The sequence below is a fragment of the Procambarus clarkii genome, chromosome 32 (assembly GCF_040958095.1).
Source record: "Procambarus clarkii isolate CNS0578487 chromosome 32, FALCON_Pclarkii_2.0, whole genome shotgun sequence".
Taxonomy (NCBI): Eukaryota; Metazoa; Arthropoda; class Malacostraca; order Decapoda; family Cambaridae; genus Procambarus; species Procambarus clarkii.
In genome coordinates this window covers 30,093,970-30,121,028 of record NC_091181.1, presented here as the reverse complement: position 1 = coordinate 30,121,028, position 27,059 = coordinate 30,093,970, and the positions used below count along the sequence as shown (strand labels likewise).

General features: G+C 46.2%; 1 protein-coding gene across 1 annotated transcript in view; it reads left to right on the top strand.

Moving 5' to 3' along the window:
• The window catches only part of LOC123759330 (muscle M-line assembly protein unc-89), a 519,867-nt gene that overhangs the window by 58,230 nt on the left and 434,578 nt on the right, over window positions 1-27,059 (top strand). The gene's annotated exons all lie outside the window — the stretch shown is intronic.

Genomic DNA, 27,059 nt, shown 5'->3' with positions numbered 1-27,059 from the left:
TAAGAGCCAAAGAGAGAGAGGAGCTCTAGAGAGCGAGAGTGCCGCGGCACTAAAGGCCATACATACGTCGAGTTCTCTAGTGGTACATCAACTCCTCATAAAGCAGAGTATGCGTCACAGTATTTAAATTAGTATGCGGGAATTTGTGCAGTCAGAATTGAGCACTGGAGCTCTGGTTGCATCTGCCAGTGAGTTCCATGCTGCAGGCGATTCCTTAGCTGCTGGAGCAAGTATTGGTTGAGGGAATATCCAATTGGTCGTCCACAATGTTTGTAGTTTCCCGCCAAACACACGACGAAACTGCAACGTTGCTGACACGTTCCAACAAGTTGTAACAATTAATCTAGCAAGTTGTAACAACTTTTTAACACATACAAACTTTATAACATGATGTAGCAAGTTATAACAATGGGGACCGTTACGTTATGTTTGCAGGGATTGTTTCTTCTGTCGCGTTGACCCCTTTTCTGGCCCTGTTCCCCTTTCCCCCCCCCCCCCGCCCACCCTCAGTGTGTTGTGTTGCCTCCTTTTGTACCCGTGGTGGTGACTGTATTGGTGGGGGGAAGCAGCCTGTACCCGGTAACCCGGTATGGCATCATTGTATGTCATCCTAGAGGTAAACCCGGGTACCCTGTACGTCATCCCACAGGCTTTCTCACTGGAACAGTTTTGACTGCTGTGAGTTTGATGTAAACTGACCTGGAGGTCAGAGAGGTCAGCGAGGCCTTCAGATAATGTTTTCCCACTAAGCCAAATGAACGACTTCATAATGATCCAGGGGCCAGATTCACGAAGCAGGTATCCAAAGGATACCTGATCAACCAGGCTGTGACTCGTACGTCAGGCTGCGAGCAGCCGCGTCCAACAGCCTGGTTGATCAGTCCGGCAACCAGGAGGCCTGGTCGACGACCGGGCCGCGGGGACGCTAAGCCCCGGAAGCACCTCAAGGTAACCTCAAGGTAAGGTAGCAGTTACGCAAGTACTTACGAACGTGTACATCTTTCCTCAGTCTTTGACGACTTTGGTTACATTTATTAAACAGTTTACAAGCATGGAAAAATTGCCAATCAACTGTTGTTATTGAGGCTGTTATAAACAGCCTCCTGGTGCTTCGGAGCTCATTAACTGTTTAATAATTGTGAACAAAGCCGCCAAAGATTGAGAAAAGATGTACAGGTTCGTAAATGCTTGCGTAACTGCTTCGTGAATCTGCCCCCTGGACGGACCGAAACGTCGTCGTTTCTCCATCTTGTTAGTTGTGGTTTGGTCGTCATATCCTCAGTCGCGTTATAGTGACTCGTCGTCTGTAAATGAACAATTTATTTTTTGATAAATCTTAGTGGTAGGTCTAGTTGGTGCCTTCAGCCACTTGGAGTGGTCGGTAGAGCGACGGCCTCGCTTCTTTCAGGTCGGCGTTCGATCCCCCAGATGTTAAAGTGGCTGGGTATCGCTCCTTCACTCCGCCCTATCCCAGCTCCTTGTCCTCATAGCCCTTACAATTAGTGCTATGAAGTCGTTCTGGCCAAGCACTCTCTGCTGATTAGGATTACCTTTGTACCCCTGTTCTACAGTGAAGCGGAGAGGGAGAGAGGGAGAGAGTGAGAGAGAGGGAGAGAGAGAGAGAGAGAGAGAGAGAGAGAGAGAGAGAGAGAGAGAGGGAGAGAGGGAGAGAGAGAGGGAGAGAGAGAGAGAGAGGGAGAGAGAGAGAGAGAGAGAGAGAGCGCGAGAGAGAGGGAGAGAGAGAGAGAGAGAGAGAGAGAGAGAGAGAGAGAGAGAGAGGGAGAGAGAGAGGGAGAGAGAGAGAGAGAGGGAGAGAGAGAGAGAGAGAGAGAGAGCGCGAGAGAGAGGGAGAGAGAGAGAGAGAGAGCGCGAGAGAGAGGGAGAGAGAGAGAGAGAGAGAGAGAGAGAGGGAAAGAGAGAGAGAGAGAGAGGGAGAGAGAGAGAGGGAGAGGGAGAGAGAGGGAGAGGGAGAGAGAGGGAGAGGGAGAGGGAGAGAGAGGGAGAGGGAGAGGGAGAGACAGAGAGAGAGAGAGAGAGAGAGAGAGAGGGAGATGAATGAGGGAGGAAGGGTACGCGAGGGAAGAATATAGATGTGACCAAGAAGGCTCAAAATACCTGTGCCAGCAGCTGTTGTGCCCTTCACACACCCAACTCGCACTCTGGTGGCCGTGGTTGTTATGGTGGAGATGGTGGTGGTGGTGGTAGTGGTGGTTGAGACGGTTTCTGGTTAGTGTGTAGTGGGGGGGGGGGAGGATGTCTGAGTATCATTGGTAGTTATCTAGTTGGTGTGTGCGTTAATGTGGTTGGTTGTGGTGGTGGTCGTTTATAGTGTGGATGGTGTAGTTTGGGCAGTGACCGATCACTATATTTATACATCCAGTTGTTAGGGTTTATTTTTCTGTATACTAGAACTGCCTATTTACACTAATTGCAATCATTATTATTAGTTTAGCAGTTTTATATAGGCTCTTAATTTCATTTCAGTTAACGCCTAGTAATAATTCCATTGTATCCTAGTACTCCTCTTGTGTAGATTGTTTATCTTATATTTGCGTATTTTAGGCCTAGGGTTGCTTACTTAGGTCTAAGGCATGTTAGGCTGATAGCGTGGTTGATGACATGCTTACTTAGGTCTAAGGCATGTTAGGCTGATAGCGTGGTTGATGACATGCTTACTTAGGTCTAAGGCACGTTAGGCTGATAGCGTGGTTGATGACATGCTTACTTAGGTCTAAGGCACGTTAGGCTGATAGCGTGGTTGATGACATGCTTACTTAGGTCTAAGGCACGTTAGGCTGATAGCGTGGTTGATGACATGCTTACTTAGGTCTAAGGCACGTTAGGCTGATAGCGTGGTTGATGACATGCTTACTTAGGTCTAAGGCACGTTAGGCTGATAGCGTGGTTGATGACATGCTTACTTAGGTCTAAGGCATGTTAGGCTGATAGCGCGGTTGATGACATGCTTACTTAGGTCTAAGGCATGTTAGGCTGATAGCGCGGTTGATGACATGCTTACTTAGGTCTAAGGCATGTTAGGCTGATAGCGTGGTTGATGACATGCTTACTTAGGTCTAAGGCACGTTAGGCTGATAGCGTGGTTGATGACATTTTGTTATGTCGGACATTCTTTGAGAGGATGACATAATATTGTGAACATTCAATCAGCAGTCACTTTTTCTCCATCTTCAGGGATGGGTTGAAATATGTAGCATTAAATATCTCTTGACGTGGGACTCTGTAAATGAACAAATCCACAAGGGCCGTGACGAGGATTCGAACCTGCGTCCGGGCGCATCCCAGACACTGCCTTAATCGACTGAGCTACGACAGGGTTAAAAGGCCAAGGGACTCTGTGTTTCTCTTGATACTAAAACCCATAAGTATCTCTTGAAGTGGTCATACCATAACTGCTAACTGGTAAACATACACCAAACTTCATACTTGAAAGGTGAGGAGAACTGAAGCCTCGAGTCCCAGTATAGGTGAGGTAGGTAGAGGAGAACTGAAGCCTCGAGTCCCAGTATAGGTGAGGTAGGTAGAGGAGAACTGAAGCCTCGAGTCCCAGTATAGGTGAGGTAGGTAGAGGAGAACTGAAGCCTCGAGTCCCAGTATAGGTGAGGTAGGTAGAGGAGATGCTAGCGGAGCAGACCTCCCAGGGCAGAGGCAGAGAAAAAACGAGAAGCAAGGTCGTGTCTTCCTAGTGCTGGTCCGAGGCTACCTACCTTGTGGAAGTTCCGGGGATCAACGGCCCCGCGGCGCGGTCCCCTACCAGGCTGTGGAAAGTTTCAGTGCACTTTACATAAAGAAAAGATTATTCCCCCTTTTTTTGGCGAGGATGGAAATGGAGACAAGAGAATATTAGACTGTGAAGCGGAGACAATTTAATATAAGATATATATAGCTCCAGCTGCTCCCTATACTTGGTCGCGATTTTAGACGTAAAATACTGCTCGGGAGTTTGGCATCACAGCAAACCTTAGTTTCAATGATAGTTGCACGTTACAGCGCGAGCAATTGCTCAACCACTCCAGGGATTACGTCCACAGGCCCAGAAATGGCGGCTGAACGAGGCAAGGATGTACAGTACTTCTGGGTACTTGTTTTCATCGTGTAATTAGGTCATATAGCCATTGTGTTGCGGTCATGTATTGTCTTTAATAGGCTGTATTTCCGGGGTTCGGGGGTGTATTATTAAGGAAAGAAGTGTGGGGTTGGTGTTAGTTGCTGTATTGAATACAGCATAATGGGGTCGGATGACGTTCTGGACAGGTGTAACGACCTCCTGGCAGGTAATTACACCTGTCAGCGACAAAGAAGAGATAACATTAATAATAATAATTATTTATATAACAATACCATACACTTGACACAGCATACGGCGGAGAATTCATACATAAGAAATCTACATTACGCAATGAAAATTTCTACATTATATAAAGTCATCAATAAGCATAGCGTTTCTGGCGTTGAAGCTGCTGGATGCTAACCTATCTGATCTAAGCTGACCTGACCTGATCTGACACAACCAAGATATCTGCTCGATACCTGCTTGATGGGGTTCTGGGAGTTCTTCTACTCCCCAAGCCCGGCCCGAGGCCAGGCTCGACTTGTGAGAGTTTGGTCCACCAGGCTGTTGCTTGGAGCTCAACCCAAGTTAGCGATCTATCCTATCCCTGGCTAGGCCAAAGGCACGAATATTTCTTGAGTTTCTTGTCGTTCCCAAAGGTCTGATCCGTCAAGTGTGGCGCTGTGGCGACCCTTTCGTCACGTAGTCTTCGTCCCAGGAACAGGTTCGGTTAATGTTAGGTCATGAATGTTCTTCTCGGCTCGGGCCATGAATATACGAGCAGGTTCTCCATGCTGATGTTATTGAAGCTTATATTGTGAAGTGTGTGTGTGTCTTCCCTTTACTCCTTGGCTCCTTGTTCATTACCCTGTCCTTTGGTCCCATTATTTCTTCATGTATTTCTCCCGTCGTCTCCCCTCGGCCACTCAGTCTGCCCCTACGTCTCCCCTCACTTCTGAGCGATGAAAGATAGGGTGAGGAAAGTGACCAGTCGGGCACACTCTCGGTGTGTATATTTACTATTTGTGTCTGCAGAGTCGAGCTATTAGCTCTTGGACCCCGCCTTTTTAACCAGTCTGTTTTTCATCTTATTATATCTACTACATATATTTCTCTCTGACACACATACACACACACACGCATACATCCCCAGGAAGCAGCCAGTAACAGCTGTCTAACTCCCAGGAACCTATTTACTGATATGTGACTAGGAGCATCAGGGTGAAAGAAACTGCCAATTTATTTCCGCCTCCGCCGGGAATCGAACCCGGGCCATTAGGACTACTACCCCCAAGCGCTGTCCACTCAGCCGCGAGGCCCCTGTGTGCGTGTGTGACTTGTGCCATACCGTAGCGCGATCATATCAAAACACTACGCAAATAGTGACAACGGCGAAATTAACATTAACAAGGATCAGCAGTAAAGGTAGTTCACGCGAGGTCGTCCCCAAGTGACCGGACACAGACCACGCAACAACAACAACAACCAGGAGCCAAGTATCCTGACAGCCAATCATGGTTTATCCAGGAGGTAAACGACCCCACCGTCAGCATCCTTCTCTCCCCTCACTTCTTTTCTACTTTCTCTACCATCATCTAACTTGTATTCCACTCTATATTCCTATCTACACTTCCCGGTCTCCCCTTCATTTCCTCTTTCGCCGCTACCTCTCACTCTTCTCTAAACAGTACTAAAATGAACCATTTGGTCTCGAGGAGAGGGGGAGCAAGGGATGAGGGGAGGGGGAGAGATGAGGGGGAGGCCAGCACGGGAGGTGGGATTAGATGAAGGAAGGGGAGTAGATAATTAAATGGGGCGAGTCAAGAAATGGGATATAGTGGCGAAGGGAGGAGGTCGCGTGACGATGGAATGGGGGATAATGAAATAGCGGAGAGGGAGACATCGATGAACGTTGCTCGGTCGATGAAAGCAGGAATGAATGTGACATCAAAGAAAGGAAGAAGCATGAGGTCATTAAATGAGGGGAATGCGATAAATGAAAGAGACGCTTTGATAACGACCAAGTTTGATAACTGAATATGTGAGGGTTGTAATTAATTGAAGGAGTGAGATAATTAAATAGCAAAATCAAAGTCAAAATCTGTATTTGGTCTAGAAACGGCACAGTTAACATGTAATTACATAGGTGGGTAAAGTGAGCTAAAAGACCTGCTAAAACTCTGGTGTTCCAGCAGCCACCTGGAAGTAGCTACTTCACTATGGCGCATATTGTTCCAGCATAAAGATCAAAGTTATGCCTGGTATGCGCTACGTAATATCGAGTCACGACTTGATAAAGCTCCAGGATGGTCCGAAACGTCGTCGCTTCCTCTGAATAGAGTTGTGGAAGCGTTGGAGGATTCGTCATATTGTCTCATCTGGCTCTCATAATCATCTCGTTCACCCAGCACTCATAATGTACTTCCACTGGTACTATACTGTGAGAGAAACATAAAATGTTTCTCATATCTTCGGGGTTACAACAGAGACAGGCAGGCAGGCAGACAGACAGGAGGACAGAGAGACAGAAAACCCAAGACAACTGTTGGACATCATGGCTCTAAATATTAGATGCTGTCTTGCGGTGTCCTCATTAATATTCATGAAGTAAAGGGGACAGTGTTGAGGGGTGAGAGGAGGAGGGGGAGAATATGGAGTGAGACTTGTGGTGAGAGAGGTGAGAGGCGTGATGGGAAAGTAAAGAGAGGGAGGGAGAGAAAGAGACAGGAGCAAGAGGTGTGGAGGGAGAGACAGAGAGGGATTTAAGGACAGCGTTCACATCAGAGGAAGGGATAAGAGGCGAGGTAGTAACAGGTGTGATGAGAGGGAGTAATTGAGCAAGTAAGTGTGACAAGTAGGGGACCCCAGAGATCCTCAAGTGGGTCAGGGAATATACCGGTAAGCACATAGCGTCCACCTCTTATATCACCCTAAACTGGAGAGGGGGATGGTGCAGGGAGAGTGCACGTGGGCTTCGAGATATGGGCCTCACCAAAGGCCACCTTGAGATTTGCTCTGCCAAAACCCTAACCTGGACATATTCCCGCTACGGATGGTCCAAGTCCATGTCAAGGGGCAGATCACCGTAGTCCCGGGATCACAGTACAATGGGTGCACAAGGGTGAAATATAGTCACGAAGGGGAGACCCACAGCCAGGAGAGCTGGTAGTTAACTACCTATGTAGGGTCGTCATCGAGGGGTACCACTTCCCCGAATGGTTTCTCTTAGGAGGGTGGAGGATCTGGCCGGAGCCCCCGAGTGGGGTATGGCGGCGGCCCGAGGGACCCCCAGGGGCATATATGACAACCCTCCCGCTCCGGGGCCTTGCTGGGAGCTTCCGCTTTGAAGTATTTTTCCATGTATGCTGTTGTCAGAGAAGAGGAACAGAATGCTAATTGGAAGAGATAATTGGGAACGGTGGAGGATAGGAGAGGACAGAAGAGGGAAGGAGCTGACTGTATAAATGAAGAACATATGGATGAGAGAAAGTTAAGGGGGAGGAGGCGGGAGCATCTCCTGAGAGGAAGGGCCTGAGATGTGACAGAATTAGTTCCTTGGAACACACCATGTGTCCACCAGTTCACTGAAGTTGACAAAAAGACTCTAACATTGTTGTAAAGGTTCAGGTTAATGTGGCACCGATCATGGCCTTCTTCCAGATGGATATAAATGAATGATTGTGTTACCTTACCTTACCTTGAGGTGATTCCGGGGCTCAGCGACCCCGCGGCCCGGTCGTCGACCAGGCCTCCTCGTTGCTGGACTGGTTACCTTGAGGTTACCTTGAGGTGCTTCCGGGGCTTAGCGTCCCCGCGGCCCGGTCGTCGACCAGGCCTCCTGGTTGCCGGACTGATCAACCAGGCTGTTGGACGGGGCTGCTCGCAGCCTGACGTACGAGTCACAGCCTGGTTGATCAGGTATCCTTTGGAGGTGCTTATCCAGTTCTCTCTTGAACACTGTGAGGGGTCGGCTAGTTATGCCCCTTATGTGTAGTGGAAGCGTGTTGAACAGTCTCGGACCTCTGATGTTGATAGAGTTCTCTCTCGGAGTACTAGTTGCACCTCTGTTTTTCAACGGGGGTATTCTGCACATCCTGCCATGTCTTCTGGTCTCATGTGATGTTATTTCTGTGTGCAGGTTTGGTACCAGCCCCTCTAATATTTTCCACGTGTAAATTATTATGTACCTCTCCCGCCTGCGCTCAAGGGAGTACAGTTTTAGGCTCTTTAGTCGGTCCCAATAGTTTAGATGTTTTACTGAGTGGATTCTAGCAGTAAAGGATCTCTGCACGCTCTCCAGTTCAGTAATTTCTCCAGCTTTGAAAGGTGCTGTCATTGTGCAGCAGTACTCCACTCTAGAGAGCACAAGCGTTTTGAAAAGTATCATCATCGGTATAGCATCTCTAGTGTGAAAAGTTCTTGTTATCCAACCTGTCATTTTTCTTGCAGTTGTGACGGCTACTTTATTGTGTTCTTTAAATGTAAGGTCTTCCGACATCAGTTCACCCAAATCCTTTACATTGCCTTTCCGTTCAATGTTATGATTTGACTAAGTTTTGTACGTGGTTTCCGTTTTTATATTTTCATTTTTTTCGTAGCGCATGAGCTGAAACTTATCTTCGTTAAACACCATATTATTTTCTGTAGCCCCATAAAAAGACCTGATTTACATCTGATTGGAGATTTGCCGTGTCCTCTGTTGTCTACTCTCATAAAAATCCTAGTGTCTTCTGCAAAGGATGATACAGTACTATGTGTACAGTACAGTGTTGAATTGGCTGCGAAGGGACACGGAAGGAGCACCTTCTGGGAGTCTCAAAGAGTCCAGCGGTGAACACACACACACAGTGGGGGTTTGGTAGCTGAACGGACAGCGCGCAGGTCTCGTAATTCTGTGACCCGGGTTAGATTCCCGGACCAGGCAGAAACAAATGGGCAAAGTTTCTTTCACCCTAATGCTCCTGTTATTTAGCAGTAAATAGGCACCTGGGAGTTAGACAGCTGTTACACACACACACACACACAGGAAGCAGCTCCGTGTGTGTGTGTGTACTCACCTATTTGTGCTTGCAGCGGTTGAGCTTTGGCTCTTTGGTCCCGCCTCTCAACTGTCAATCAACTGGTGTACAGGTTCCTGAGCCTACTGGGCTCTATCATATCTACATTTAAAACTGTGTATGGAGTCAGCCTCTACCACATCACTGCCTAATGCATTCCATCCGTTAACTACTCTGACACTGAAAAAGTTTCTTCTTACGTCCCTGTGGCTCATGTGGGTACTCAGTTTCCACCTGTGTCCCCTTGTTCGCGTCCCACCAGTGTTGAATAGTTTATCCTTGTTTACCCGATCGATTCCCCTGAGGATTTTGTAGGTTGTGATCATGTCCCCCCTTACTCCTCTGTCTTCCAGTATCGTAAGGTGCATTTCCCGCAGCCTTTCCTCATAACTCATGCCTCTTAGTTCTGGGACTAGTCTAGTAACATACCTTTGTACTTTTTCCAGCTTCGTCTTGTGCTTGACAAGGCTCCAGAATGGAGCCTGGAGCCGCATACTCCAGGATTGGTCTTACATATGTGGTGTACAAGATTCTGAATGATTCCTTACACAGGTTCCGGGGTTCTGTTCTGATGTGTGTGTGTGTGTGTGTACTCACCTAGTTGTGTTTGCGGGGGTTGAGCTCTGGCTCTTTGGTCCCGCCTCTCAACCGTCAATCAACAGGTGTACAGATTCCTGAGCCTATCGGGCTCTGTCATATCTACATTTGAAACTGTGTATGGAGTCAGCCTCCACCACATCACCCCCTAATGCATTCCATTTGTCAACCACTCTGAGACTAAAAAAGTTCTTTCTAATATCTCTGTGGCTCTTTTGGGCACTCAGTTTCCACCTGTGTCCCCTTGTGCGGGTTCCCCTTGTGTTAAATAGACTGTCTTTATCTACCCTATCAATTCCCTTCAGAATCTTGAATGTGGTGATCATGTCCCCCCTAACTCTTCTGTCTTCCAGCGAAGTGAGGTTTAATTCCCGTAGTCTCTCCTCGTAGCTCATACCTCTCAGCTCGGGTACTAGTCTGGTGGCAAACCTTTGAACCTTTTCCAGTTTAGTCTTATCCTTGACTAGGTATGGACTCCATGCTGGGGCTGCATACTCCAGGATTGGCCTGACATATGTGGTATACAAAGTTCTGAATGATTCTTTACACAAGTTTCTGAATGCCGTTCGTATGTTGGCCAGCCTGTGTGTGTGTTTACTAGTTGTGTGTTTACTAGTTGTGTTTTTACGGGGGTTGAGCTCTGCTCTTTCGGCCCGCCTCTCAACTGTCAATCAACTGTTTACTAACTACTTTTTTTTTTTTTTTTTTCCACACCACACACACACACACACACACACCAGGAAGCAGCGCGTGACAGCTGACTAACTCCCAGGTACCTATTTACTGCTAGGTAACAGGGGCATTCAGGGTGAGAGAAACTTTGCCCATTTGTTTCTGCCTCGTGCGGGAATCGAACCCGCGCCACAGAATTACGAATCCTGCGCGCTATCCACCAGGCTACGAGACCCCCTGTGTGTGTGTGTGTGTGTGTGTGTGTGTGTGTGTGTGTGTGTGTGTGTGTGTGTGTGTGTGTGTGTGTGTGGAAAAAAAATAGTAGTTACAGTTGAGAGGCGGGTCGAAAGAGCAGAGCTCAACCCCCGCAAGCACAACTAGGTGAGTACACACATGACAATCACTTCTCGGAGCTTGCAGTATTTTTTGTTTCAAGTTTTTTTTCTAGGACGGACGTGACCATTTATTTAAACAATGCTAACTAGCATATATATATTTTCTTCTGTACCCTGGTGGACAAGGTTAGAGATTTGTAAGACAAGACAGTGTAGTGGTTTTATTGAGCACTCGACCACAGAAAGTTGTCAGGGAAAAACTCTCTGAATATCAGTAAACAGGCTGATCTCCCCAGAGACAGTTGTAATTTTGAAGATAATTCCCCCCCCACTCCCCCGTCCCCCTCATCTACTAAATCATCCCCCCCCCCCCCACACCGTCTTACTGTCAACTCCCCCCCCCTCACCCCACCGCCTTATTCTCAACTCTTTCTTGCGTGACTCGCTTCAGTTTATTGTTCATCCCTCCTTCAAATCCACACTCTTCCACCTCCGCCCCTCGCTCCTCTGCCTCCTCTTCGTCCTTCCTGCCTTCCTCTCATGCCAACTTAACCCCCGCTACTATCACCTAACACCCCTTACACTAACCCCCTACACATCACCTATCAACACCCCCCACACACTAACCCACCAACCCTTACCCCCCGACGCATCACCTACCGTTAGTTTCTGCATTTTTTTTGTAGTGGGAACCTTGGGTGTGCGAGGCTACACACTGGGTCGCTAGCCCCCCGCCAGTTCCCTGCTGTTCTCCGAAATCAACTCAAGTGTGAGAGTGAAGGTGGAGAGACGCGTGTAGTGCTGCCTTAAACGGAGACTTAAAAACTAAATAAAAATATTTGATTCCATACAACATCCGTTTTTTACGTAAAATATTTTATCTGATATATATAGATTTCTTGCAGCCCTTAACAGCTATCGTTTTTCTCTGCACTGATAAAAGTTTCTGATTCTGATCAGAAACTTCTGATAAAGTTTCTGATATATAATTTAATTTGATTATATTGTGTTTGATTCTATGCTTTAAACTCCGTGCTTTAAAAGTTATGTTCTGTACTTATCTCCCGCCTGTAAGTCATAATCCCCGCCTTGTAAATACCTAGAAGAGTTATAGTTTCGTTTTATAACTTTTAAACGAGGCAAGTTGCCACAACATGAAGAAATTTATGTTTTAAGTTTAATTTGGGAAGAGGCTTGAAGGCGGCGCCACCATACAATGGCGGGAGGGATGAGAGGGTTCTCACTTCCAGAGCATTGTGGGTACAGCGTCAGGTGGTGGGTGATTCGTCTGTGACGGGGGCATGGCCAGGTAGACCAGTCACGATGCGCCCCGCGTGTGACGTAGCGTGACGTCAGGCGCCCTGCAGTAGAGGCGGGAAATCTACCGCCACTCCCTGCCAGGGGTGAATCTAAGAAGAGGTGCTGTTCAGAGGTTCCCATTTCTGGAGAGGCACAGTTCTTGCGTGTCAACGAAGAGGAGCGTCTCGTAGACTTCCGAGGAAGTACAGTGAGGATGGAGGTATAACCCGCGGGCCGTGTCCTACAGATAGCTGCGCAGAGATTGGTGGCCCAGTCCTGGTCCGGTGTGCAGTACGACTCCCGGGGAGCAGAAGCCGTGCTGCACGACTACATCCACAGTGGTAGACCAGTATTCTAGTATGAGGTCTCCATGGAGGCCAAGCGACGTTTGCGCCACCTAGCAGTCCGTGAGTGAAATTGTGGTGGAGAGTGCATACCGAGTGAGGAGACGCGACGAGTCATTCATTGAGGAAGATCAACGACGAGGAGACCGACCCCAACATCATGGAGTACTGAGGAGCTGCTCTTCACTACTTCGACCAGCTGTGACTGCAGCTCCCAGGAACGCTTTACAAGGTACATAATTTTGCCCTCCCCTCCATCCCCCTTGTTGCTAGGAAGTGCGTTATTAAATATTAAGGTACGAGACAACATACGTGAGGAGTAAGGCCAGTGTGTGGATTTAATTATTATTCGTTTATGACAGTGATTATGATTTTATATTATTAATTATGTAGAGATCCAGTGAGCTGGATAGTATGTTAGTGATGATGAAAAAGGGCCTATATGTGTAGAAAAAGTTACAGAAAAGATAGCCTCGTAATTCATAATTGTGGGAACCGTGAAGTGTTGCCATATTATTATTGACTAATGTGAGGAGTGTTGCCATTAGGTGGTGTGAGACAGACTTTTACGGCCAGTTTTTTGTAGCCTCATTTGAGTAAACGTAATTAATTGTAACACGGTGTTTATTGCCTCCCCTTCATGTCTCTTGTGTTGTTCTTGGGGTTTACTGAGCACCACTTACCATATGGAGGGACAGAGTGCCGGACTGGACGGGCTGTCATACTCTCACATGACACTTTTAGTAAATGTCCAGTCATTAGGCCCATTAGACCTGTTGGTCTAATGGGCCTAATGATATGGAGCTGTGTAATTACTGTATCCACCCATGTGTTCACAAGGATACCGTCGTAATGCCAGTCCATCCTCCTAAGGTTTACCAACATCAAGAAACTGTCGTACTAAAGTACCCTTGTCTTAACCTACCAGTGGACCCAAAACAGAAAATGGAACAGTTTGTCAATTTCGCGAGCCGCGAAATGATTATGAGGGCCGTTTTCTAGTATGACAATTTTTGGCCTAAGGTAGAGTATACGTCAAAATGCAACGTTCTATTAGGAGGGCGTGTTGCATAATGCACCCAGTTTGCCACTGTGGCTGGCTGATCATCGTGGCCCTGTATGAGCGTCCATTCTGCGAGATGTAGGAATTTAGTATCACCCAGCTTGCAAAAGAGATGGTTTTGACTCTTTCGTATAGTCTCTAGAACGCGGTGAATAACCGTATGAATGCGGATGTGTACTTTAGTTTGTTTATGACATAAATGCAAAAATAGTTTCAACAGCTTCTCAGCTGTGACTCCCGTCTCTAGAACAATTACAAGCTTGCTATCGCGTTCCTGCCACCACTTGCCTCTACCGCCTCCACTGTAACTTAGATGCACAAGATCGCGCCCCACCTCCCTCCTCCCCCACCCACCACATGCACCTCATGGTCCACACACACAACACAACGTCACGAATGCATGTTTTAATGATGTTCAATAAGTGTTTTCAGGAACAAAAAACACCAAGGTGTTATATCTCACCATATCCATATCTCACCAGTGTGTTGAGAGGACGGACTCACTGCGGTTCTCAATATAATAATCTATGATAATCATATCATACCGGATATATAAATATAATGACAGTGTCAGACCACAAAGGAAGGATTAAGACAGGAATTTCTTTAAGTACTTTCGTATTTAATAATACATCTTCAGAAGGATATATTATTAAATACGAAAGTGCTTAAGGAAATTCCTGTTTTAATCTTTCCTTCGTGGTCTAATACTGTCATTACACACACACACACACAAATATATAATATATATATATAATATATATATATATATAATATATATATATATATATATATATATATATATATATATAATATAAATATATATATAAATATATATATATATAATATAAATATATATAATATAAATATATATATAAATATATAAATATATATATATATATATATATATATATATATATATATATATATATATATATATATATATATATAATATACATACATACAGTTTCTACTTCCCTTTTGGAATGTTATAGCTGTTTTAACGCCGTTTTGGTTGTGAAAGGCGAGTAGCGACACGGGGGCACGGAACATGGCGACGCGGAAGCTAAGACACGGAAACTACGAGTCAAAATGCCCGTGTGGCAACAGCCGGTGGGCGGAGTCGCCTCCCTCAACTGGCACGTGTCACTTGACAATATGGGGCGAGGCAGTGTCAAGCCACACGTGTATTCCAAGGCGACGATCAACGGCGTACTGCATGCGGAACGGCTCTTTCTGCTTGCATCAGTTGGATTAGTGCGTCCCGGTTTGATTATATTTAAAATTCAAGGTATAACGTTTGCTTGTATGGCAGCTCCGTACTTGGGGTTTTTCAGTAATAATTATATGACACAAGAATATATTAGTCCAAATACAACACAAAATATAGTGATTGTACAAGTGAAAGGTAATCTTCTTAGTGGTGGACTGGGAAATATCGCTGGCAGGCAAGGATAATGTTACGTGAATGTAGATTAAACTACGCTTTAAGCTGGTTTATGAAGTGTTGGGTGGATGATTAAGCTGTAACCTCTGACGTTATCAGGCGTGGAAAAGCCTGGATGATGGTGTACCGTGCGGGTATACGACCACCTTGAAGCAGGAGGCGGCCTGGTGCAACCCCGTCCTCTTAAAATAACGTTGCTTTTCGCGCGTATGCGCGCGCTATGGCCAAAAATGGACGTAATTTGAAATGAAAGCAGCTCACGAAAGTGACGTACTGTCCCGTTTTCTGTTTGAGTCCTCCGGCTTACTCGATTAGGTTAGGAGCGGAAACTTTCAATCTAACGGTTTTCATGACGTTTTGAAACCTTAGGAGAACTTCCTGTCCTCCTAACCTACCAGAGGACCCTTAACTTACTGTTTTGGATAACAAAAACCCAAAAATTATTTTCAATTACTTTTCACTTTTAAATTACGTCCATTTTCGGCCATACGGGTAGGAGGGTAGGAGGGCCTAGGGGGATGGAGAGAGGGACGGGCAGGGATGGAGAGAGGGACGGGCAGGGATGGAGACATTGTTCTAAGGGAGGGGGGGGGGGGGAAGGAGGGATGGCGGAGGGCTGAGACGCACAGTAACTGCAACACGTGCTATATATACGCCAGCAAAAACATGCGCACGCGCGCCAATTCCCTCAGACACCCACGCAGTCACAAGCACGCCAGGGGGGAGCCTTGGGGGGGGGGGGGGTGTTGAGGCGGTAATGGCGTTTTTTTTAATTATTATTTTTCAACCACAGACGTGGCCACACATTTACAATGCTAATCAGCATCTATACATTTTCTTCTGTCCTCCATGGACAGTGTGAGGGATCTGTTAAACATATAGTCGAGGCATTTATTGAACAATCAACCACAGAAGGTGATTGTAGTGCTTTTAAAATGCTAATTTAACCTACAGACACAATGGAGGAGTAATGGGCTAACACACACACACACACACACACACACACACACACACACACACACACACACACACACACACACACACACATACACACACACACACACACACGTTGTGTGTTGGGGGCCTTGCGACTGAGTGGACAGCGCTCGGGATTTGTAGTCTTAAGGGCCCGGGTTCGATCCCCGGCGGAGGCGGAAAAAAATGGGCAGAGTTTTTCACCCTAATGCAACTGTTCACCCAGCAGTAAATAGGTACATGGGAGTTAGACAGCTTCTTCCTGGGGATGTGTGTGTGCGTGCGTGTGAGAGAAATATGTGTAGCAGATATAGTAGAGTAAAAATAGATTGGTTAGAAAGGCGGGGGCCAAGAGCTAATAGCTCGATTCTGCAGACAGAAATAGTAAACACAAACACACTTAAAAAACTATTACAAATATAGGATGAAAATAAAATAAAATATATCTTCCGTACGAGAACGGCCTTTACCCTTTGTTTCCGTTATTTTCAGTTTCCCCTTATTTTCGTCCTTGTTTCCCCTTGCCTTTAGAGTTATGTTGTGACCCTGACGCATATCTCATTGCTCCCACCTATCCTTCCCTCTATCTTCCCCCCTTCCCTCTCCTTTTCCATATTGTCTCCTTCCAAGCATTCCCCTCACTCCTGTCTCTTCGTATGTGTTTAATAAGGAATCATAGTCTATTGTTTGGTAAGTCCCACTAATGTGAGATTGGAGACGGCTAGTTATGTTTGTCTGTCTGTCTGTCTCTTGCTCCCTCCGTGTCGGTCTTTCTGTATCTCCCTCTCTCTGTCTCCCTCTTTCTCTCTTCCTCTGTCTTTCTATATCTCCATCTGTATCTGTCTTTCTGTCTCTCTCTCTCTCTCTCTCTCTCTCTCTCTCTCTCTCTCTCTCTCTCTCTCTCTCTCTTTAATGACTTTCTTTTGTTGCCTGTCCCACTGACGCGATCAATCACCGCCTGTCCCATTACGCCTTTTATGGGTCGTTCATCTGTTTGTTCTTATAGGCTTTTGCTGTTATTGATTGTCCATATTATGTGCCTATAACCTATCGGTGGCAGATATTGTGTGTACAGTGTGTGAGCTTATGTTGTTTGCTGGGGGGGGGTGTTGTTTGATGGGGTTGTGGTGTTGTTTGCTGGGGTTGTGGTGTTGTTTGCTGGGGGGGTGTTGTTTGATGGGGTTGTGGTGTTGTTTGCTGGGGTTGTGGAGTTTGATGGTGTTGTGGTGTTGTTTGCTGGGGTTGTGGAGTTTGCTGGGGTTGTGGTGTTTGATGGTGTTGTGGTGTTGTTTGCTGGGGGTTGTGGTGTTGTTTGATGGGGGGTGTTGTTTGATGGTGTTGTGTTGTTGTTTGATGGTGTTGTGTTGTTGTTTGCTGGGGTTGTGGTGTTGTTTGATGGGGTTGTCGATAACAATTAATATTATATTACGTCAAGAGTGTGGTGTCAGGACAAGCACCATTAGCATGGGGTATAAAGAACATGTGAGTGGTAGTTTGGGTGAAGACTGTTGTTAGTGGGTATGACGGGTGAGGGAGGGACCTGTAACTCCCTTGCACATTTAACAGTATATTTGTGGGTAATGACCCAATCCCTTCTGTTTCCTTCAGGCTGACGTTGTATTTTTCATTTACCCTACTTTCTCCTCGAACTTCTGCTTCCCCCTCTGTCCTCATCTCTCTCCCTCTCTCTCTCTCTCTCTCTCTAAATCACGCTGCAAATGGCGATTTTCTCCCTTCAAATATTAGAGACTGCAGCAGACGGCGGGAGGAGGAGGAGGAAGGCGGTAATTAGGGCACACCTGGGGATGAGAAGGAAGGCAGGTACCATCACCAGGGGTACCATCACCTAGGGTACCATCACCTAGGGTACCATCACCAGGGGTACCATCACTAGGGGTACCATCACCTGGAGTACCATCACCTAGGAGCCGTGAACCAGCTGACGGGTCTTCAAGGTCCCATTGCAACATTACCCGGGAACAGTTTTTCACCCCCTGGAGCCCAGGAGACGAAATAAGGAGGATAGTAAATTCTGTGTTATTAGCGCAGCAAAACTTCGCTAGGACACTAAATTCCTAGCGAAGGGCGGGAGTAAGTAGGTAGGGGAAAGGGGAAGAGAATGAAAAGAGGAGCAAGGAATTGGAGGCGAAGGAGGAGAATAACAACGAGGTAGAGGAGAGGAGAATAACAACAAGGTAGAGGAGAGAACAACCCGTTCATTCAATGATGTTTACACACATGTAAAAGCTTGGTGTAAATTGGATTTTAACGAGAGGGAATGAAAGCTTTGTAAGTGTACAATTTTCAGGAGAAGCAGGTGGGTGCAGGGTGCAGGTTTGCGCGCTTATGGTCGATGAGGGGATAGGAGAGGGATGAGGGGATAGGAGAGGGACGAGGGGGATAGGAGAGGGACGAGGAGAGAAGAATGGTGTTACGTAAGAGGCTGCACTTGCGTCCTCTCTACCCTCTACTGGCCCTCTGAGGCACACAGATCTACACTCATCAATGTTTCATAACTATAGAACACAAGGAACCACGCAGGAACCACGCAGGAACCACGCAGGAACCACGCAGGAACCACACAGGAACCACGCAGGAACCACACAGGAACCACGCAGGAACCACCCAGAAACCACGAATGAACCACGCAAGAACCACCCAGAAACCACGCAAGAACCACCCAGAAACCACGCAAGAACCACACAGAAACCACGCATGAATCACGCAAGAACCACCCAGAAACCACGCAAGAACCACACAGAAACCACGCATGAATCACGCAAGAACCACACAGAAACCACGCATGAACCACCCAGAAACCTCGCATGAACAACCCAGAAACCACGCAAGAACCGCCCAGAAACCACTCATGAACCACCCAGAAACCTCGCATGAACCACCCAGAAACCACGCATGAACCACGCAAGAACCACCCAGAAACCACGCAGGAACCACCCAGAAACCACGCAAGAACCACCCAGAAACCACGCAGGAACCACCCAGAAACCACGCAGAAACCACCCAGAAACCACGCAAGAACCACCCAGAAACCACGCAGGAACCACCCAGAAACCACGCAAGAACCACCCAAAAACCACGCAAGAACCACCCAAAAACCACGCAGGAACCACCCAGGAACCACCCAGAAACCACCCAGGAACCACGCAAGAACCAGGAAGGATGTTACATATTTTCCCTACCGTCGCCTCAGTTTATATAACAACCATAACTATCCTTAACATTTATTTTTTAAAGATAATTGTGCCTGATATTGTTGCAAAAAAGGATAAAATAAGTATTTTGAAAGACAGTTTGTAAACAAAAAAATTCAATAATCTGCACCCATTGTCTTTCTCTAAGAAATTTACTTAAAACATTATTAAAACAATACATTTTTGCATGACGTTCATCAACTCGAGCGATGTCATTTCCCTTTGATATTCATAACTTCTTGGCTTCTGACGTCACTGAAGGAAACTGCTCGTTTCAAGTTTCCAAAAGACAGCTTTTCAAAGCAATTTGCTACAAAGCTTGTTATTTTTGACTCCCAACTTACCTTCCTTGGCCTGAGCCAACAGATCCTCAGAGAAAACTTTTAAATTGACTAATTATTCAGACAAATTTAACTTGCCTCTCATCTAACGCTTACCAAAAATGTATTCCAATTAGACATTTTTTAAAGAAAATGTGTCTTTGGTTCCGATACTATGCTGTACATCTGGCCGGGAGATGGAGGGGTGACTCTCACAGCATGTAGAGGGTCTTTGGATAGAGGATAGAGCTTGGATCTTTGGATAGAGGATAGAGCTTGGATCTTTGGATAGAGGATAGAGCTTGGATCTTTGGATAGAGGATAGAGCTTGGATCTTTGGATAGAGGATATAGCTTGGATCTTTGGATAGAGGATATCGCTTGGATCTTTGGATACAGGATAGAGCTTGGATCTTTGGATAGAGGATAGAGCTTGGATCTTTGGATAGAGGATAGAGCTGGGATCTTTACCGTCAAGTGTTCTTATACAGATGAATGTAAAACACGCCAGATTAAATATTGGGTAAAGGGGGGGTATTTTATCCCCCTCTCTTGAATGTACTAAAATGCGTATGCGCGTATATATAAAAGAAAGATTGTATACGTACAGTATTGTATGGTGTGTGTATTTTTCTAAACAGTTTCCCTCGGATTATGTTACTGTATTATTACTGTATTGTATATTATTTGAGTGTATAAATTGTTGAGAAGCAGGTGGTGCAGCAGGTAAGTGTTCAAGTACAAAGGTCAAGGCGTCGAGTATGACCAGGTGTTCACTATGAGAGGTGCACACAACTATGTGCGGAGGAAAGGTGCATTATGGTGTCATCTCCAGCACACAGGTGTACATCACATGTGTACACCTGTCTTCCTTTACACAGGTGTCATCTCTGTGCACACATTGAGCACAGGTGTACATACTTCACCTGTGTACTTGAAGTATTAAAGTGATGGTCGAGATTGATTGATGGATGAAGATTAAGCCACCCTAGAGGTGGCACGGGCAGGAATAACCCGTAAGATGATGAGGAGTTTCACGTGACGCTAAGTATGATGGGGTGTTATAAGGGATTAAGTATGTTTATAGCAAGCCTGTCTTATGGAGGTCTCCGGCAGTCTCCCCTTCTCACTCGTGCTTGTTGGTTCCCCTTCTCAGTCACACTTACCCTCGTTGGTTCCCCTTCTCAGTCATACTTACCCTCGTTGGTTCCCCTTCTCAGTCACACTTACCCTCGTTGGTTCCCCTTCTCAGTCACACTTACCCTCGTTGGTTCCCCTTCTCAGTCACACTTACCCTCGTTGGTTCCCCTTCTCAGTCACACTTACCCTCGTTATTTATTTTCATCTTTTATGCTAGTCTGACCATCATTGCTCCTGCTCTCCCCATTTTACCTTCCACGTCTCTCTTCTCCATGTCTCCTGGACCTCTCTGTCCCCCCCACGCTTTTCTTATTTTCTTTATTCCATCTTTTCTGATTCCTACTGCTGCATTGTCTCCCCTCCCTCTCTTCTCTCCCCACATTTCGTCCATTTAGATTCATAACTTTTGTTACCACCTCTGTCTTCTCCCCCTTGTCGGGGCTATATGCTCTATCCTCCGCCCTTTTCTCGACTTCCCGTCTGTTCACCCTCCCTTTCCACACCCCCCCCCCTTCCCCGGTTTTCTTTCTTCCTCTGTGTTTCCCCTCATCTCCCCTTCCTAGTCTTTCCTCCACCCCTTGTCGATGCAACTGTTGGGTAATAGCTTCCTCGTCCTGATTGGTCGGCCGGTCGTATAGTGCCCTCGACCGTGTAGTTGAGGGGAGAGCTGTCTCTATCTCCTTTATCTCCCTCCTTCGTATCTCTCTCTCTCCCCCTCTCTCTCTCTCTCCCCCTCTCTCTCTCTCTCTCTCTCTCTCCACCCTTCTCTCTCTCTCTTGTACTCCCCTGCCTCCCCCACGGGGATATGAGGGGGACGCCGTGCGATATACGACCAAAGTGTTCCACTATCTTGTAATTGGATTATATGAGCAATCTTGTTTTCCTTCCTCCGCTCCCAGGTTCAATCCCCGCATGTGGGCTGGGCTCAGCGTTGCCACATGCGCGGTGCATAAACAAATCCCTGTGATTTACCACGCGAACCCGAAGTGTCAGAGGCTTTTAACCCGACACCATTTCTCCTAGACCCAATCGAGGTCACGGGCTGCGTCCTTGAAAATAACGGTGCCCTTAATTGTGTCAATGAAGTATTTTTCACTTAGTTCTGTGGAGCGAAGGGAGGAGGGGGGAATTTTTTAGGGGGAAGGGGTAAATGGGGAAGGCTGGGTCGTGATACAAGACTGTGTTTCACTGAGGTGGTGAGGCCACCTCCTGTGCCAGGTAAGTCCACTACGGGCTCACCATAGCCCGTGCTACTTAGAACATTTTGTTCCCAGTAGCTGAATCCTAAACAACAACAACTGAGTTGGTAATGGTACTTATAGACGTGCAGGTACCCACAGGTACCTAAAGGTACTCTCAGCACATTACAAACTATGTCTATGTTAGATTATCATAATAATCTATTATGCCTTCTTCCCCCCCCAAAAAAAAATAGATAGCGCCCAAACGTTTGCTATAAATGTGACTCCTAAAACAAGGATGACTTACATACGAGGAAACGTTGAGTGAACCTCATCACCACGCTGGGAGATAGAAGGGAAAGTGGAGAAATGATCACGACATAGATGAATCTTAGAGATAATGATAATGTACGTAAAACGGAAATGAGTAGCATTAACAGGAGCAGGGACAAGTGGATATGGCTGGACTAGAAATACAAATGAATCACTGGAATGTAAGATATCACTTAGTGTAAGAGCAGTGGGGAAATGGAATGAGTGGGTTTTGTCTGTATGTATATACACTAATAAGTGTTTATGAATATACGCCCATGTGTGTGTATGTATATTCACCAATAAGTGGTTACGTATATACGCCCATGTGTGTGTGTATGTATATACGCCCATGTGTGTGTATGTATATACGCCCGTATGTGTGTACGTATGTATATACGCCCATATTTGAGTATTTTTATGGTGTCTATTATTCTATTAGAATAGAATACAGCTATTATTCTCCTCTCCCACCTGAAAGAGTCATACTCCCCGCCTTGTAAATACCCTGAAGTCCTAGTTCCATTTTCCTAGTTCAGGCAAGATGGCGCTAAGATAAAAATTATGTTTAAAATTTTAATTGTGAAGAGGCTTGATAGCTGCGCCACCTTACAATAGCGGTGCGCCTAGGGAGGGAGAAGGTTTCCCGCTCGAGGGGACCCCAGAGGATTGTGGGTATAGAGTCAGGTGGTGCATGATTGGTCGGTGACGAGGGCTTGGCCAGGTAGACCAATCGCGGAGCGCCCCTGGTGTGACGTCAGGCGCCCTGCTGTAGAGGCGGGAAATCTACCGTCACTCGCTGCCAGGGGTGAAGTCGAGCAGAGGTACTGGTCAGAGGTCCCCAGTTCTGGAGAGGAATAGGCCTCCGGTGTATGAAATCTCGAGCAGCTCTCGAGTGTCAATGTAGAGGAGCGTTCCGTCGACTTCCAAGGGAGTACTGTGAGGAGCAGATCGGTGAGAGAAGATAACCAGAGGCTCAAGAACATGCAAGTCCAATATTGTCGCGAGAGGCGCTGCGTCCTGAAGAGCTGCTCTTCGCTACCACGACCAGCTGGGACTGCAGCTCCCAGGAACGTTTATAAGGTAGATAATTTTGCCCTACAGCTGAGTGAACAGCGCTTCGGATTCGTAGTCCTGAGGTTCCGGATTCGATCCCCGGTGAAGGCGGAAACAAATGGGCAGAGTTTCTTTTACCCTGATGCCCTGGTTACCTAGCAGTAAATAGGTACCTAGGAGTTAGACAGCTGCTACGAGCTGCTTCCTGGGGATGTGTAACAAAACGGAGGCCTGGTCGAGGACCGGGCCGCGGGGACGCTAAGCCCCGAAATCATCTCAAGATAACCCTTCACCCCCCCCCCCCCCCTCTCTTCTTGTTGCTAGGAAGTCCGTTATATAATATTAAGGTACGAGGCAGCAGAACACACGTGAGAAGTAAGGCCGGACATTGTGTGAATATAAAGTTATTCTTTTATGCCAGTGACTCTGATTTTATATTATTGATTATGTAGAGATCCAGTGCGGTGAATATTATTTGAATGATGTTAGAGAAAAGTTACAGAAACAGTTACAGAAAAGTGTAGCCTCGTGAGACTTAATTTGTGGAAACGGCCGAGTGTTGCCGTATTATCATCATTGACTAATGTGAGGAGTGTTGCCATCTAATAGAATATGCGACACTTTTCAGCCCGTGACTCTATAGCCTCATTGAGTAAACATAATTAATTTTATGCAGGGTGTAACTTTCCTCCCCCTTCATTTCTTTATATGTTGTTCTTGGGGTTCATTGAGCACCACTTACTATTGAACGAGTGCCGGACTGGACGAGTATAAATACCACTGGACATTGGAGAAGTTATCTGGCCGCAGGCGAGTCTCGGTCAAGTTGGCAACCTTGACAGGATTCTTACTGAATGGGTCCAAGCCTCGCCACAGTATGTATGTATATATGCTTATATGTGTGTACGTATATACACCCATATGTGTGGATGTATGTATATAAACCCATATGTGTGTATGTACATACACCCATATGTATACATGCACACCTGTATGCATACATTCATACACACGTGTGTATATACATATGGGTATATACACCAGTGTGTGTATGTATATATCCACACCTAAGGCATAAGGAGGAGACTTAAGGTAGCGGCTTCCACCACTCTTCTTGCGTCAATAAGAGAACAAGGCTTGTTCACCACTCTGTGGGTGTTCAGTTTGTCGTTTAGTTCATGTATTATGATCACTATACTCTTCCTGTGAGTGGTAGTGGACTCTATACCCATCCTGTGGGTGGTATTGAACCCCATGCTCATCCTGTGGGTGGTAGAGAGCCCCAGACTTCTCCTGTGGGTGGTAGTTGGCTCCGTGGGACCCATCCTGTGTGTGGCAGAAGATCCTATGCTCATCCTGTGGGTGGTATTGAACCCCGTGCTCATCCCATGTGATGTTATTGGACCCCATACCCATTCAGTGGGTGGCAGTGGACCCCTTACCCATCCTTTGGGTGGTAGTGGATCCCCCAAAATAAATTTAGCTTAGCAAGTAGTTACTTGCTTCTTGTTTATCTCAATTAGTTACAGTTCAAAATTTATCAACATTGGGTTCAAGATTGTATGTGAGTGATCAGATAGGCTCTTGCTGTATGCACCGATGGTATTAATTGCCTTTACTACGCTTTTATTGTATTTTAATACGTTTTTTTTTTGTACTACACCAAATTGTATCCTTTCAGTCTACTTTGCTTCCTCTCTCTCTCTCTCTCTCTCTCTCTCTCTCTCTCTCTCTCTCTCTCTCTCTCTCTCTCTCTCTCTCTCTCTCTCTCTCTTTCTCTCTCTTTCTCTCTTTCTCTTCCCCCTTCTTTATTTTATGTACTTTCTTTTTACTAAATAAATTAATTTTATTGTAAGTATTGAGCTGTGTATACATGCACGGTCAATATTATTATATGAATTCATGTACCGGACAGTATTATTGTATGTATACCTGTATTGTATGTATCTCCCTTTATATTTATTTACTATCATACGTTTATGCCACAGACGGCTGCTGCTACCCAACCACTTGGGCTGAACGGTAGAGCGACGGTCTCGCTTCATGCAGGTCGGTGTTCAATCCCCGACAGTCCACAAGTGGTTGGGCACCATTCCCTCCCTCTCCCCCGTCCTATCCCCAACCCTTATCCTGACCCCTTCCAAGTGCTGTATAGTCGTAATGGCTTGGCGCTTTCCCTTGATAGTTCCTTCTACAAAGTATCCTGATAAGGATATTTTACTATCCTTATCAGAACCTACATTTAGAGCGCTATGTAGAGTTTGTAAGTAGCAAACATTGTGGTTACTCGACGTTTTCTGTTGCAGGTGAGGTGTGTGTGCATGTGGCCTCCCTGGCAGCTGGCAAGATGGGCGTGCGTGTGTGTGCGTGCGTGGCCCCGGGCAGGAGGGTGCTCACACCACCAGGTGAGCCATGGACTTGAATATTCGCGTGAGGTTCTACACACACTTAAGGTTACACCCGCCACTTGAGGGTGTAACCAGCAGTCAACTCCACTTGACGCTTCCCACATTAACAACAAGAGCCTCGAGTGCGTGGTAGATTAGTGTAAAGGGGATGATATCCACTCTCGAGTGCGTAAGGAGGATATAATATCCTCCCTCGAGTGCCACGCAGATTGGGAGCTCGAGTGCCGCAGTTACGTTATAATTGACCGCAATTTAACCCTATTTTATGTTTTTCAGCTACAATTTTCGGAAATGTTGCGACATACATGCAAATGTTCGGCGTTTTAGAACAATTCTGTATGAACAACGAGATCGTAACGATGTCATGAGGCTTTGTATGCATTATCAGGCCTCAGGGAACGCTAAGCATATGCAGGCGATGGGTCACAATAACGTGGCTGAAGTATGCTGACCATTCTCAAGTACGACTTGAGAATGGTCCAGGACGGACCGAAACGTCGTCGTCCCTTCAACTTCTAGTGTGTGGTCTGGTCAACAACGCTAAGCATCCTCTCTGTTGACACCACACGTCCTGGAATGCTTCCCATATGAACAAAATTTCCGGCAGCTTTATTTTTTGTGTCATTATTTTGCTTCATTTCATTTACGTGAGATGTAGACCTTGAGGGACTTGAGGAAGCATACTATCAACTTGAGGCACTTAAGGAGACACTCTTAACAACTGGGACACGCACGGAAATATACCTAGAACTTGTGAACAAATCCACAAGGGCAGTGACGAGGGTTCGAACCTACGTCCGAGAGGATCCCAGACGCTGCCTTAATCCTTGTAAAAATTCTTTTGGTAAATTCCATGGTAAAATTCTTTTACCATGTCGTAGCTCAGTCGATTAAGGCAGCGTCTGGGTATACTCTTGGGCGTAGGTTCGAATCCTCGTCACGGCCCTTGTGGATTTGTTCATTTGATGCATCACGCTATTGTGGTTTCTGAGTGTCCTAGAACTGGTGTCTTATGGAGACACAAGACTGTTTTGGGATTTGATATTTTAATTAATATTCTAGTAATTTTAATGAAGTTCTGTAATTAGTTTATTAAATGATAAGCCTGAGTTATCTTAAAAATAATAATTACAATTGCACCAATAATAATAATATTATTATTTTTAATAATAATTTGACATCAACCTTCTTGAGGTTATCCTGAGATGATTTCGGGGCTTAGCGTCCCTGCGGCCCGGTCCTCGACTAGGTCTCTATATTGTTACACACCCCCAGGAAGCAGCCCGTAGCAGCTGTCTAACTCCCAGGTACCTGTTTACTGCTAGGTAAACAGGTGCATCAGGGTGAAAGAAACTGCCCATTTGTTTCCCCCTACGCCGGGGTCGAGCCCGGAACCTTAGGACTACGAATCGCGAGCGCTATCCACTCAGCCGCTAGGCCTCACTTAACCGGTGGAGTTAGCTGATGATCGTGACGGTTGCTGATCAACGGAACTATTGATCTGGGGGCCGGTAATTGGGTGAATCCCATGAATGCAAATTATCCAATCACCATCACAAAGGATTCAAATCTT